A 15,246-nucleotide genomic window follows, 5' to 3' on the forward strand; every position below is an offset into this window, starting at 1 on the left:
TATTTCCAAGCCAAGTTAAGACACCAACAATCTAATCAATTTCCATTCTTCGAACACTATATATGTTTTTTCTTTAACCATAAATTTACTAGTTGAAATAATTTTCAATGTTATTTTAAATTTGACAAGATTTTAGTTGACCAGTGTAAATATTTGGAAGGAAGATAATTTTCTTTGTAATGAAATGTCAAGGTAATAAATTCGTAGTAGAAATTTTGGCAATCATTAAGTAAGCGTTTGACCATACTTTTCTAAATATTTTTGATGAGTTATTTTTGGATGAAGTTTTACTATGCGTTTGATCATATATTTTGGAAAAATATTTGACTTTATAAAGAAATATGATTTATATCCATAAGTTTTAAAAATTATTAAAAATATTCGTAAGTTTGTATTATCATCTTATAGCGAACATGTTTCGTGAAAAGTCATGACAACGAGCACAACTAATATGAATCTAAAAAAAGAAGTAGAAAACAAAAAAAGAGTACCATTGATTTTATACAAAAAAACTATTATTGCTACTTGTAATTGCAAGTGACTTCAGAGAGCAAGTTCAAATAAAAACTGTATAAAATATGTATATAACTGTATAAGTTTTGTACAATGAACTAGGATTGAAGTTCAATCCAAAACTACAAATAATGTATATTTTTATAAAATATAAAAATTTGAGATAATTTTCAATTTTTTTAAAAAAAAAATTCAAACAATAGGATTTGACTCAAATACTAATTTTCTCCAGTATTTAAAAATTTAAATTGTTTAATAAAAATATTTGCCAAATAATAATAAATTGTATGACTAAATAATATTTGTCAAGTTAATCTCAAGATATAAGAGAGATCATGCTGCTACTTTATTTGAATTGTTGTTTGGTATTATTTTATATTGTGTCAGAAATTGAAGCTTGAGATTTGCATACATAGTGATGACATCAAAAGGAAGAACTCATTCATATAATGAAGATTATCATAGTTTTCACCTATGAAACATTACTTAACTCTGCAATCAGACTGTGCCAAGTGACATAGTAAAAATAGTATTAGTACAAACAACACGTATTAGTGGGTAATGCCATCGGTCGACCGACATTCAAAAGAAAACATGCACTATGAAAGTTACACCATCCCAAGTCTTTATCCACATACTTTTACTATATCAGGTATAATGCCCATAAACTAGAACACTTTGATCCCAACTTCCTACCTCATTTTGCTGTCAACTCTACCATTAAACATTCGACCCTCTTGCAACTCTAAGGCTTCCCCAACCTGCCTTTTATGCCATCCTAAGGCTTCCCAAACCTACCAGTTATGTCACCCTAAGGTTTCGCAAGCCTAAATGTTTATTCTAGACCACTTTATAGACACACACAATTCACGTAAATCAACTAAGAACAAGACTGCCAGTTGTTGACACTCAATTTTGACTCTCCACATTTATTTAATTAAGCTTCCATAAATAATAATAATAATAATAATAATAATAATAATAATAGTAATAATAATAGTAATAGTAATGGTAAAAAAATAATATGTATACATATGACGAACTTTTGCAAGAATATGAAAATAAAATATATAAAAAAATTTCATCCCATTTGACAAATTTATTTGATAATTTGTTTCGTATAAAAATCATATATATAATTACTACTTACTTTCTCATTATTTTTTAGTTTTCTACTTGTTCATGTCTACCTTCCCTCCATTTGTTTCAAATTCTAATTGAGAATAGTGTCTGTTTAGTGTTCATTTGGTCACTGATTAATGTCCAGTAGGTTGAAAAATGCTAGTTTAATTTTGGTCATATCATGAGCATGATTAGTTAAACAATAAAGTGACTATTCCTCCATGTTTTTGAGTCCTCTTCTTATCAGAATGCTATTTTTCTTCCCTTCATCATCTTTTTTTTTATATATTTTTTTAAAATGATCATGTGAACTTGTGTGTGTTAATTCTTAGCAGTAGCATAAATCGTTAGATTTTTTTTTTTATGTTGCACAGTAGCTTGAATTGATGAACATGTGAACTTGTCTTTTTTATGATGCATATGGGCCTTACTGAGGAGTCCATTTGGGCTTAATTTTCTCATCCTTTGCATTGTTGAATGGTCACACTGGCCCAAAGTTCTTTCCGAATCCTTTCCTTTGGAGTCAAATTCAAAATTGGAGGATTCTGCGCAAAATACAGGATTGGAAAACTAAATTATAGGTGTTCAAGAGTCAAAGAGGAGATAGCATACAAGCTGTATACAACGAAATATAGGACATACGGAAATATACAGTGATATACAGTAGTTGTATACATTGTATATAGCAGTAAAAATAAGGCCGAAAGCCCCTTCCACCCCCTCCCCCCGCCCCCCCCTCAAATTCCAGCAGCTTTTTCTTTGAATGTAATTGGGCCAAAACCAATCTATTTTTCAGCAGCCTTTGTGTTAGTTATAGGACAAGACAAAAGTTGGGCCAAAAGCCCAAAGAAAATCATCAATTAGGCCCAAGTACTAGCCCAGTGGGACATAAACTAGACTAGGGCCCAAAATCTCTCTTTATTGTATTTTCAATTTATTTAATTATTATTTGCTTGTTTGTTCATTAATCTTAAGTTTAACTTAATTCAAAATTTCCAAAAGATAGCTACTTTTGTATTAGTTATTTATAATACCTTATTTTTTAAATCAATAAATAAATAAAATAATAAGTAATTGTTTGTCTTTTCAATTGTTTTTTAAAAATATTTGGAAGCTTCCTTTACTTAATCATATTTGAAACAAAAATGTCCTTTTTCCTCAAAAAATTATTAGTGTAAAACAGAATCGTTGAAGACCTAAAACTTATAAACCAAAAACAGATAACAAATATCTTATTTGTTTGGTTATCGGTTTAGCATATTTAAAAATTGAAAATCGATAAATCGAACCGATAATACTTAAAACCGAACCGAACCGACCGATACACACCCCTATATAAAACCCTCCTTGAAGTGTTAATATGAACCCCGAACCCCTTTTGGTATTTCAATTGATTTTATGTAGTTTTCTTGATTTTTCTCAAAAAAATTTACGTGATGACTATTTTCCAAACAAAATAACATAAAATAGAATGACGATTCTGCTAGGGACTTTGAATAGGTTCTAACATTAAGATTCGATTTAGTTGGTTATATTGTATAATTTTACTTGTTTAATTTTTTAAATTATAACTGTTGCACTTCATGGCATTGAAATCCACTACACGACAAATGGTATGCATTAGAAAAAGGGTGGTTACATGGTTATTCGTGGTTGTCCCTTTAGAAAAAAATCCTTTAATTTTGGAAGTAATAGACGGATAGTTGACTTGTGGTTATTCAATGCCATTTATTATATTAACCCCACAGTTTGTCCAACTCAGGTAACCAAGTCTTGTTTCAAAACCAACTCTAGTCCACCTAGTGTAGAGAAAAGCCAAAATCCTATTTAAGCATTAACCTAAGACGACTTAATATTCAAGGTGTATTAAGTCCATTAGTAAACAACCAAAATATGTCCAATGTCCACGACCTAACGACATATCATTCTTGTGTGACATTTGAAAGATGTATGTGTAGTAATCAAATTGTTACCTCTTGAGGGGATTTTAATTGTGCTTTGTCTTGTAGGTATGATCCGTTTCCTTAAATTCGACATGGTTGTAGATGCACCTTCCAAGCTTAAGATGTGGTTTAACAATCTCAATGGATTCCACTAGGGCTGGACATTCAGTAATTCGGTTTTGATTTTTTTTTTTTGGTTTTTTCAGTTTTTGGTTCTTGTAATTAGTGTATGAACATCGAACTGAAATAATTCAGTTCGGTTCAATTTTTATTATTTCAGTTCGATTTTTGTTAGTTCGGTTGCTATCTTGCTAGTGGTCGCAGTCTCGCCTGTCGATTGCTGCCTTGTTGGTGGTTGCCGCCTCGCCGGTCGGTTGCGGCTGCAGACTAGAGTGCTGGTCGGCTATTGGCCTGCTGCTAGTCGGTCGTTTGTCTAAGTCGAAAGTGGGAACTGATGATGTGCGACACTCACTGCTCAACAGGTTTTGAGAACTAAAAATAGAAAAGTTTGAAAAGAGANTATCTTGCTAGTGGTCGCAGTCTCGTCTGTCGGTTGCTGCCTTGTTGGTGGTTGCCGCCTCGCCGGTCGGTTGCGGCTACAGACTAGAGTGCTGGTCGGCTATTGGCCTGCTGCTAGTCGGTCGTTTGTCTAAGTCGAAAGTGGGAACTGATGATGTGCGACACTCACTGCTCAACAGGTTTTGAGAACTAAAAATAGAAAAGTTTGAAAAGAGAAGTCCCGAGTCTTGACCTAATTTTGCCTATAATATTTATTATTTAATATTAATAATTAATATAATATTAATATATATTATAATATAATATATTTTGGTAAACCAAAATACCGAACAATACAAAATTCGCATATCGAAAATCGAATCAAAATACCTAAAAATACAAAAATCTATATCAAACAGAATCGAAAACCAAAATACCAAAATCGAAATAATTCGATTTGGCTCGATATTTCAGTTTTTCGATATTCATGCCCAGTCCTAGATTCATCAAAAGGGAGCTCGATAAGCACATTGGGGCATTGGCATTACTTCTAGATATGACCGCTTGACCTGAATTAATTTAAGTCCTTACCAGATATTGGGACAACAAAAAATGGTATTTCATTTTGGGACAATGAAATTGAAGAAATTCGAGATGCCATAAATACTGTTGGTACGGAGATATAGAGAAGAGTAAGGAAAGAGGAGAATATTTTGATTCCTAACAAGCCAACCGACCAAGACATCACTGAATACCTCAAATTGAGACCTAAACACGACTACTAGGTTCCCGGATCAAGCATCACTTCGGAGACCTTTGTGATCGGTTTGGGCATACGAATAAATATATACTCCCTCCGTTTCACAAAGAATGACCTGGTTTGACTTGGCACGGAGTTTAAGTAAATAAAGAAGACTTTTGAATCTTGTGGTCCTAAATTAAAGTTATGTCAAATGTACAAAATTGCCCTTAATCTTGTGGTCTTAAACATGCCACGTGGAAAGCAAAAAGTAAAGTGTTACCAAAAAAGGAAAGAGGGCATTCTTTTTGAAACTGACTAAAAAGGAAAGAAGGTCATTCTTTGTGAAACGGAGGGAGTAACTTTTAAGCATGAGTTCTAATCATTTAGAGAATGGGATGAAACACGACCTTTAGTGTTTTCCATCCCTTTATTGCGCACCATGGTATTCCCTTAAGGTCCGAGTCTTACCATAACTCGGATCGTCATGCTCACGAATACCCTTGAAGTATAACAAAAGAAAAAAAAAGAGAAATTACATAATTTCCACAAGGAGCAAACTAATTATACACCGATAAGAGTGTATAAGAATAATGCTAAATAGAGTGTATTAGTAATGTTTGCATTCATAATACAACTTGTATTTTTAATGCTTGCATTAATTATATATAGATTATTTTTTATGCATTGTTTGGTTTGATGTATTAAAAATAGCATGCATTGCATACATATATTTATTTACAACGATACCCTTCACAATTATAATGAATAATATTTAAAAGAGTATTTGAGGGGCCATTTTAACCATTCTAATTCATGTATTAAAAATCCTTTCATTATTAATACCTAGAAATTCTTGATATTAGTAATACACACCTTTTTTTGGTAACTAAACTTGATTTCATTACCAAAGTGACCATGAAACAGTACAGATAAAATAAGGATCATTGGACATTATGTCCCAACATCCTCCTGGCAATATAAACAATGTAACTAAACAAGGCTTAACCAACCAACAATTATCATAAAATTGCATCACACTGGATAGTGATTGTGGTTCTCCAGCCAAGTAGTGAGTTTGGTATGTTCTTCGCTTTGATGTGAACTTTTTCATGCAAATAGTCTCTGTATGGAAAAAATATACAATTTCTTTTTCTTTTATAGAAGATACATGTTTGCACTTCATTGTTTTGGCTGAAACTTCCCTTAATTTAGCTAAATAAATAAATTCCAACTACATTTTATAGGTATGACTCCAGAAAAAAATAATAGTTGAAACAAATAACCATTGCGTCTAAAAAAGAATAAAAATACATTCAAAATAAAATTTACAATGTATATTAAAAGAAAGTATAGAAAAATATAACTGAAATAAATAAATTATGTTAAGATGTATGCTTCCACTATCAGTCAACAGACCAGGTCCCTTGACTTAGCAAGAACAGTAACTGAAATAAAAGTGCAGAAACTAGATAGCTCAAAGTAAATCAGGCACAAGGATTTTACGTGGAAACCCCTTTGCTCAAGGGCGGTGAAAACCATGATCTGTACTCATAGGATTTCAACCCAAACTCCATTTCACTCAAACGGAGCAATGATTCAAATTACAACTTCTTGCAACCTAGGAATTTACTTCTAAATCCCTTCCCCCTCAATGTAGCAACTCTACTACAAAGAAAGCAACTAAGCAGATACCACACTGCCCACTAAGCCACCTAACTCTAGATAACTTAGACTTCAATTAAGCAGATACAATACTGCCCACTAAACCACCTAACTCTTAGATGATTTAGAATTCAACTAAGCAGATACAACACTGCCCACTAAATCACCTAACTCTTAGATGATTTAGAATTCAACTAAGCAGATACAACACTGCGCACTGAATCACCTAACTTTAGATGACTTAGACTTTGACTAAGCAACAACAATGTTACCCACTAAATCAATCAACACTTGACTGATTTAGACTTTTCTTCAGAAACGAAACAACGATCTAATTCCTTTATAACATAGGAATATATTTAGAAGATAAGCACTGTAGTATACACCCTAAGACAACTAAGACGCAATAAGCTTTAACAAGTCCTGTTGCTCTTGAGGAGTGTTCTTCTTTGAAGATGGCCTTTTCTTTTGAGCTTATGAATTTTCAGAAATTCACAACTTTGTTTGCCAAATCTTGAGTTTGTGTTTTGGAGAAGAGACTATATCAAAATGGACACAAACCCTTGGGACAAGGCCATTGGCTGAAAGCCTGCTGTTATGAAAAGTTGTGCACCAATCACATCAGAGTTGGCAACCTTATGACAACTGTCTTTTCGTCTTTTTCTCGTACGCAGACTTTCCGGGACCAGGTCCCTTGCTGCGTTCTTTAATGCTTGAGTTCTTGAAACAGCCTTACTAGGTTTCTCTCTTCTTGAGTGAATAATGTTATTTGTTTATTGTTGTATATATCAGTTACCAACAAGGGTTTTGACTACTTAAACAAAAATCTTCGTCCGCGCTTTCTATTGGTGAAGTACCCTGCACATCTCACCAACCAACATAACAAGACAATTGTAAAGATAGCTTTACAACTGTGTACTACTTTGAATCTGGACGGAAGTACTCTACCAAGGATCGGGTCCCTGCATTTGTGAGGATCATCAAAAAACTAGAATATAACAAATCATTATATTGATTATGTGATAATTAATATATAGTTAGAAAAATATCTACTTAAAAATTATTTTTTCTATTCACTTTCACATGCTTAAATATAAGTCATTTAGGCTCTTTGCTACATCACTATCTAACAAGTCGATTGGCACTATTAAATTACAAAATTGAAGAGGACAAAGACTTGTTGATTGCAATTCCCAAAGAGATTGAAATTAAAAGGGTGGTTTTTGAGCTTAATGGGGAGAGTGCCTGTGGCCCTGATGGTTTTACATGGCATTTCTTTCAGGTCTATTGGGATATTGTTGGGGCTGATATTGTGGGTATTGTGCAAGCTTTCTTTCTGGGGAATACCCTTCCCAAATCCATTACTCACACTAATTTGGTATTATTGCCTAAGAAGGAGATTATTCAAACCTTCTCAAACATAAGACCAATTAGCCTCAGTAACTTCATAAATAAGGTGATTTCTAGAACTATTCATGATAGACTGGAGGGTTTGCTACCAAGACTAATTTCTGTGAATCAGTCGGATTTTGTGAAGAGTAGAAGCATTTCTGAAAATGTATTACTGGCTCAGGAAATTATTACAGATATAAGGAAGAGGGGAAAATCAGCCAATATTGTGATAAAATTGGACATGACTAAGGCTTATGATAGGGTGAATTGGAGTTTCTTAGTGAAAGTGTTGGAACACATGGGCTTTAACACAATGTTGGTTGACATGATTTGGAGATTGATTGCCAATAACTGGTACTCTGTACTAATTAATGGTCAAGCATATGGTTTCTTTCACTCTACGAGAGGGGTGAAACAGGGGAATCCCTTATCCCTTGCATTATTTATCATCACAACATAGGTGCTCTCAAGGGCCCTAAACCAATTGTTCATGAACACTGATTTTAGAGGATATGAGATGCCAAAGTGGAGTGAGAAGTTAAATCATCTCGCTTATGCAGATGATACCATCATATTTGCTGCTGCAGATAGGAAATCAATTGCTCTTATCATGAATACCCTGAAAGACTATGAAAATCAATTGGGGCAGAAAGTCAATAAGGAAAAGAGTCACCTCTACATGTTCAGTAAGGCCAGTAATGCTCTTATAAGAGAAATGAAGGAAGTTACTGGTTTTGTAAGAGGTACTTTTCCAATAATCTATTTATGGTGCCCTATCAGCCATGCAAAGATGAAGAAATCACACTTTAATGAATTGATTTAAAAGATTCAGAATAAGTTGCAAGTCTGGAAAGGAAAGTTGTTATCTTTTGGTGGTAAAAGTGGTATTGATCAAGCATGTGTTGCAAAGTATACCAATATATTTGCTATCGATCCTAGTACCACCAAAATGTGTAATCAAGGACCTTCATAGGATATTTGTAAGGTTCTTATGGAATTTCAAAGAAAATGGTAGGGCAAAGCACGAGATATCCTGGGATGACACTTGTCTTCCTAAAGAGGAGGGGTGGGTCTTGGCTTTAGATCCCTCTTTGATGTGTCTAAAGCTACGTTTGCAAAGCTTTGGTGGAACTTTAGAACTAAAGGCTCTTTATGGTCTCACTTTATGTGGAACAAGTATTGCAAGAGATATATACCTCAACTGGTGGAATGGAGGGAGGATCTCAAGTTTGGAAGATGATGTTAATGGCTAGAGATAACTTTGATCAAAAAATATGGTGGGAACCAGATGTGGTCATGCTAGCTTATGGTATGACAATTGGACACAACTTGGAGCCTTATATTACATCATGCATGTTGATCATGTTATTGATGAGAATTTTGAAGAAGCTAAGAGTAGATGAACAGTGGGATAATAACTTGTTGACTGAACTTATTAATTCAAGTATTTGTGACCATGTGAATCAAGTCATGGGTACAATTCAATAGACAGACGAAAAGGACAAACAATGGTGGATGCCTAGCAGCAAACGAAAAATTTCTATAAGGAGTGCTTTTGAAATTATCCAAAGCAAGAAGGATCCTCACAAGGATATAATGTTTATATGAGAGAAATGCTTGCCTTTCAAGTTTTCTTTTCTAGTGTGGAGGATATGGTTTCAAAGGATTCCAATTGGAGAAGTCTTGGTTAGAAGCAGGATAGCTGATCACATAGAGTGTTGTTGTTGTGACACTAATACTTCGGAATCATTTAACCATTTATTTGTACTATGTCCGGATGCTACATATCTCTGGAAGTTGTTTGCAGGGGCTATTGGAATGCAAGGTCCATTCATTCAACTGAAACAAATTATCTATAAGTGGTGGGAAGAAGATTGTGCAACTAAGTTGAAACCTTTGTGTAGGGTAGTACCAAGTTTTATCATCTGGCAATTATGGAAAAGGAGAAATATAATTTTACATGGGGAAGCATGACCAAACAGACTATGGTACTGGAGATTAATAGGAATATACATCTGATGGCAAAATCAAGATATTCTTGGTTAGCAGAAATGCCTAATACTTGGCCATCCATTGTACAATTTCTGGAAAACTATACACCACTAATAAACAATACAGTGGTGAGGTGGAAGTGTCCTGAAGGGGAAAGCTACAAATGCAACTCAGATGGGTCTAGCCTAGGTTCAAATGCTTTTTGCATCAGAAATGGTCAAGGAGAGTTGGTGTATGCTGAAGCTTGCAAAACTGAGTTTTGTTCTGCATTACAGGCTGAAGTAAACGAATTTAAAGAGGGTTTACTGTATTACCTAGGTCACAATCTCCTCTCTCTGACTATGAAAATTGATTCGATAACCATTAAGAAGATTTTGGATGGATTTTGGGAGGTGCCTTGGATTATTTCTATAGACAATAGAGAAATTATGGAGGTAATGGAGAACAAGGCTGTGACAGTAGTTCATACATTTCGAGAAGGGAACAAGCTCACAGATTATTTAACTAACATAATTTATAATCTTGCAGGTACATGTTTCATTCACTTTAATCATACTAATGATCTACAAATAGAGGCAAAAAATATTCAGCAGTTAGATAAACAAGGAACACCAAGTATACGAATCAAGAAGGGCCAAAATAATTTGTTTAGACTACCAAATTAAAGTTCAAGCAGTAAACAAAGGGAACAGTCAAGGTTAATTTCTTGTAGCTTAGAGGTACAGGGGTTGCCCCAATTTTTTTATAAAACGTTAGAAGGGTTACCTCAGTTAGTGAGCATGAGGAGTGTAATGACCCTTTTGGTCATTTCTGTGTCTTGCCTTCTGTGTGTCGTTTAGAGTGTTCCTATAGCGACCCCAGGTCATTTATGACTTGCTGGGACTGATAGTTCGGTCACCCGGTCGTTCATTTGATTAAGGTGTGAGTTTTAGTGTTTTAGAGCTTATGAACCTTGAACGAACATTTTCGATCAAAAGTTCGAGAAGATGACATTGGAATCCAATTCTGACGATTCCATCAGCTCCGAAAGGGTCATTTTAGGCTAGTAGCATGATCGACATGACTCCCGAGGTTCTCAGTGTGAGTCGGTGCAATTAGGCGTTTTAACTTTAAGTTTAAGCCTAAGTTTGACTTTGGTCAACATTTTGAGTAAGCGCGCTCGGATGAGAATTCCATCAGCGCGGTTAGCTCTGGAATGTCAATTTTGGTCTCGATTGACCTTTCTTTTGTGTCTCGAGATTTTTGATATTTTTCGGAGCTCTTTTATAGTTTTTGACTTAAAAGGGCATTTGGAAGTGGGACCCACTTTTTATTGAGATGACCTTTGATGGAAATTTCGACTGCGCCGTTAGGTCCGAAATGTCGAATATTGGTATGGTTGCATTTCTCGTTTGCGTGCACGGGGTTCCGAACTAGTTCGGAGCACCCCGTTGGAGTTTTTAGTTTTTGGAAAATTGCAGAAAATCTAATATAAATGCAGAAAATCAGCAACATTTCCCAAACTTCAAACCCTCATAACTCTCTCATCTCTCAACCGATTTGGGCGATTCAAAAGGCAAATTTGTGAGATTTTTTGAGGACAACGCGATGAGCTCGGATAGTGATTTGGGGTCCCCGTTTGAGGTAATTTTCGTAAAACACCTGCTGCCACGACCCTTTTGTGAGCTTGATTTTTGGAAGATTTTGAGACTTGTTTTCTCAGCCATTTTAGGTTCGATTTCAGTGATTTTTGAGGCTATCTTGAGTGGTTTTTCGAGGAGAACGTCGTGGTGTTGTCGCATTTCACTGTAGACCTCCAGTTTCTAGTGAATACACTGATTCAACTGCTGTCCCATTTATAGTTTTTGAGAAAATTTGGGTTTTAGTTGCATGTTGATATTATGTTGTTCCTGCGCCCCGAATTGTGTCCCATTTTGGGACATGAGCTGGGGGAACTGGTTAGGACCCATTTTTGGGGTTAATTCTGGAATTTCCTGCGCGGGTCCTACTTTCCCCATTTTAACCCCGAAATTGGTCCGTCTCCGTTTATTGTGATTTTGGTGTCTAAACGATCGTAATAACGTTGTGACTCTATTTTGATAGCGGGGTAGCGTTTCGAGGACGTCCGGAAAGAGAAAGCTCCGGAGAAGTGATTTTGGAGCGCGTATGATCGGCTTACAGGTAGGCTACGATTTCCTCTCTTAAATTGAGCTTGAGAGTGTGAATGCATCTTGATTAGTTGGGATTTGGGTTGGTAGTGATTGAATCATGCATAGGTGTTTAGAAATCATGTTTTCGGCCTATTTCGGGAATTATCGAGTAACTGTAAGCATGCTTTGTGTTATTAATTGTCCCTCTTTGCTATGTGAAGTACTTGTATGCTCGATGACTATTTGTTGAAGCATTTGGGCCTTAGTTTAGGTTTGACTAGGACTTGCCTTAGAAATATATGATTCGGATCCGTTAGGCCTTAGTTTTGCCCCGACGCCACTCGGCTGGCTTAGATCCCTGTAGACTGGTGTAGCAGACTTGAGCCTGATAGTTTGAGCCTTAGCTAGGCGATACGTTTGCTTCGATGATAGTTATCCTTATTTACCCGATGTTATGGCTTCACGAGTTAAATCGGCGACGCTAGTTCTGCTTCGCGATTTGAATTTGATTTTCGATTCGGTTCCAAGGACTTACATTGTTTGGCTTAGTATGAACGGCGTTCCACAGACATTTATGAGCGTGGATCGATTGAGACTCTTTCAGCAGCTACATTGGCACATTTATAAAGCATCCGGTTAGAGTTCCGGCCTCTATTGCCAAGTTACTTATATAGAGCAACCGGTTAGAGTTCCGACCTCTATTGCTCAGATACCTATACAGAGCATCCAGTTAGAGTTCCGGCCTTATATACTTGATACATGTGATTGGTTACTTAGGTACTTCTGGTGAGCATCCGGTTCGAGGTCCGACCTCCGTACTGTCAGATTCTACTAATTAGGGTTGAGGTTCTGGTTCGATGTTCTTCGTTCTTGGGTTCTTTTATGCAATTCTCTTTAGTTATAGTTATTTTGTGTACTCGTCGGGCTTATGGCGGTCCGTTCGGGTTTTTATTTAACTTGAGCACGAGTGTACCTTCTGGGTTTATGGGGGCCTAGTTAGGTGTAGTTAGCTTATAGATTACTTTAGTTAGTTCTTTGTACACTCGTGTACATTCCTTTGTTAGTTAGATTTTTGTTCTTAATCTCAATTTGTGTATTCCTTCTTTTCATACTGCCTTTACTTTTCAAGTTCAGTCGGCCTATGATGCCTAATGGGTACCTGTTGTTTTGGTACTCATGCTACGCTCTGCATCTGTTTCATGATGCAGGTCCGGGCACTAGTAGTCAGCGTTGATCGAGCTTGGAGCAGTCTGATCCGGAGACGGGGGTGAGCACACAGCGTTTTGTACTATTTCAGTCTCCATCTGTATATATAGACTTATCTTTTTCCTTTCGAGATAGTCCTGTCTCTGTTGTCCACTTTTGGGACTTGTACTCATTTTGTTAGTAGCTCTGTACTAGTGACTTCCAGGTTCTGGGAGGATCTTTATTTGTATATATGTTTTTGGTTTGCTTCCGCCTGTTTATATTGTTATTTGCCTACTCTTGTTTAGTTTCTAACCTTAGACCCATTACTTGTTGTTCCGGGTTACGGGTTGGCTTACCTACTGGTGGGTTATAGTAGGTACCATCATGACTTGAGAAATCGGGTCGTGACAGTGCTAATCTCGAGCATGACTTGAGGCAGTGGTATTAGCTTTATGGAGCTCAATCTGCACAAGGCATGTACAAGTTTAGCATTAGACTCAGCAGAATCATTTCAAGGAGTTTTTGGGTAGGAGAAGGGCCATACCTGGAGGCGTTGTGGTTGAATTCACAGGAGCTGAAGAAGTCTTCAATGGAGTTGATTTCAAGGCAAGGTGAGACATGACAAATGCCGAATGAAATACACCCAAGCTTGTGGACCGTTGCTTTGTCGCCGTCTTTTCTGAGTAAGGCAAACAAGACATCTCACTGGATTCACAAGGAGGAAAAAGGCGTGAGGTGCTAAGTGCTTCTCCGAAAACCGTCCATTTCCCAGATATTTTCTCTATTAACTGTTTGTTTGTCCTTTTTGTTCTTGTTTTGATTTTTGTTTTCATTGTTATTGTTTCATGTTTGGGCTTGACATATTAAGCCTATTCTGTATAGCTTTATTCTAATAAAATGGACCTTGATCCATCTTTAAATTATAAAAAATAAAAAATAAAAATTAAGCCGACATAAATTTAAGTAAACAATAAATAAAAATTAAATTAAGAAGGATCGGGATCTATTCCACTTTCTATTAATTAAAATTTTGCTCTCTCATCGATTTATATGATATCACGAACTTTAAAAGTAAAATTTAATTTTATTGTGAATTTATATATAAAATAAAAATAAATAATTCCATAAGTCATAATATTAATAATTTAAAGTATATAAAAAATTTAGTATAATTTACATAAATCTCATAGTGTTAAGAGCTGATTTTATTATTTTTCTACGGAAAAAACTTACCCGCACCGGGTGTTTACACCAAGCCAATGCAAGTTTCATTATTACGTGATTTAATGAAGTAAAATGAACTATAAATTTAAACACATGACATGCATGTATTGGCTTGGTGTAAACACCCGGTGCGGGTAAGTTTTACCCTTTTTCTACTATTTTCAAATTTCAAAAGTCCCGTATATTTTATGAATTACGCATACATCATTGGACTTCCGGATATATTAGTAGGCGTTGTTTACATCCCTACTTTATTCAAATAAGGAGAAACATAGTGGTGACTCAAGAAATAATGAATTAATCAATATTAAAAGAATTTTAAGAATAAACGAATTTTAAAGGAGTTGCCACCTAATTTTAGGAAAAAACTAGGAAACCAATTAAATGATTTAACTAAAAAGAATGTCTACGAAACCAATAGATTCTAGGTCAGGGGTTCAAGTTATTCCAAAGGAAAGAAGTTAGGCATCCTTCGAAATCCACAATTGTGGGTCCCCGACTGAATTTATTTTTTTTCAAATTGAGGAGACAACAATATACGAGTAAAACAAACATGCGATATACAAAAGTAATAAAACAAAATAATAATATCAAAATCGGCCTAAGGTTTGCCTAACATTGATAATATACACAATAATGAATAAAAAATATAATTCGAACTCCATTCAATTAGCTTCAGTGGGAAGCAACTCCGGGGTACCCGTAAAGACATTTAGTAAAAGTGTTAGTAATAAATAAATATGATAAATCAAATAATAACTTGAAAATAAAAATTCGTCTTATGAACATGGGAGACGTTGGAAATCGACGGTAATTTCTTTATCGGCCAATTTTAACATAC

Source organism: Solanum stenotomum, chromosome 3, assembly GCF_019186545.1.
Source record: "Solanum stenotomum isolate F172 chromosome 3, ASM1918654v1, whole genome shotgun sequence".
Lineage (NCBI taxonomy): Eukaryota > Viridiplantae > Streptophyta > Magnoliopsida > Solanales > Solanaceae > Solanum > Solanum stenotomum.